The sequence below is a fragment of the Pinus tabuliformis genome, chromosome 8, assembly GCF_031772625.1.
Source record: "Pinus tabuliformis cultivar Carrire ecotype Pingquan chromosome 8, CPIR1, whole genome shotgun sequence".
Lineage (NCBI taxonomy): Eukaryota > Viridiplantae > Streptophyta > Pinopsida > Pinales > Pinaceae > Pinus > Pinus tabuliformis.
The window spans coordinates 262,179,610-262,181,016 of record NC_142294.1 but is presented as its reverse complement, the minus strand read 5'-3'; the positions used below and the strand labels follow the sequence as shown (position 1 = coordinate 262,181,016).

The window sequence follows — 1,407 nt, the reverse complement described above, 5'->3', positions numbered from 1 at the left end:
CAAACATTCACTCCCTAAATTCACCCAAACTGGAAAAAAAAATTGTTTCGACACATAATTTTGAAATACATCTGACCAGTGTTACATAGTTTCAGCTCATCAGACTTATCATTAACACCAATCTTACATTTACATACGCTACTCCTCGATCTTGTCCAATAACATAGAATAGTGCTGTGCCTCCAGCTTTATTTAGTTTCAATACTACATCCAATCGCTTAATAGCCCCTCAAAAACCATGTAATATTTCCAGTAACGGTCTTCTGGTCTCTGCAACCGCATCACCTGTTTCCATTTGGCTTCATTCAATGGACCAGATGTTAAGAAGCTACCAATGTCGACCCACCACCCAAAATATGGAAAGACTAAACAACATGATTCGCTTCAATACTCTCATTTCCCTCATTAAGTGGCGTCTGGGGCCTGTCGGCGGGCTCGGCTGCTGGCCGACCGATTGTTGATGGTCTCTTAAACAAGATGCAAAGAAGAGAGTGTCCGTATGAAGGACAAGAGGGATTTGAAAGCAGCCATCTGTCTATACAATCGACATGGAAAATGTGAGAGCATTCTGGTAATACCCTCACCTTTTCTCCGTCCGTGAATTCTGCCAAGCAGATCGGGCAATCCTTGCCTGCGAACGGCGAGGCCATGTAGCACATCGTTACCGGCAATGCTTTAATATCTATTTTCTTGATGCCAGTGGCTCTTTGGACATCGTCATGGACTGATTGCTCGGACACGACACGCCATCGTCTACAGAGCAGTCTACAGTGGATTAGGGGACTCACCACCAAGGCGCATAGGAGGGAGCAGAACAAGGCCGAAACGATGATAGGTAAGATTAGGACGTACTTCGTGGTAACTACATACGGAATCTCCTTTAATCCGTCTTGACCCTCCACTGGCGCGCTGATGGGAGCGGATGACTGCAACATCTTCCTATCTTCCAACAATCGCCTGCCATGAACAGAGAAGGAATCCATAATCTGCATTTTGCTGGAAAGGAATTCCAATCGTATCGAACCTCGAAGCTGGACCAGGCACAGTGGCCTCGCAAACCATTCACTCTCTGGTGATTCAGTTGGGGGCTATGATTGGAAAAATATAATGAAAACCTAGGAAATTGTTGCAGAACGAGGAGCGCATAGAAAAGCAGGAATTTCCCGTTCTTAAATATTGTGTCAACTGCAGTTGTAGACGATATTGGGTCGGTAAAGGGCGGCCAGATAAAGAAAGAGATGATAGTCTGTAGGTAATGGCCACGAGGAGACTCCCACAGGAAATCCCGCCTTATAAATCCTCTCGCCTCCGAAGACGACAAGATCCCAAAGGCTCTGGTCTCCGAAGTGAGTTACTTTCATTTTTTAAGTGATAGCTGAGGCGAGGGTAGTGCTAGTTACTGTGAAG

At 45.6% G+C, this 1,407-nt stretch overlaps 1 pseudogene; it reads right to left on the bottom strand.

Moving 5' to 3' along the window:
• Positions 1 to 229: 229 nt before the first annotated feature.
• Positions 230 to 992, bottom strand: LOC149235154 (RING-H2 finger protein ATL78-like; annotated as a pseudogene).
• Between the last annotated feature and the right edge of the window lie 415 nt (positions 993 to 1,407).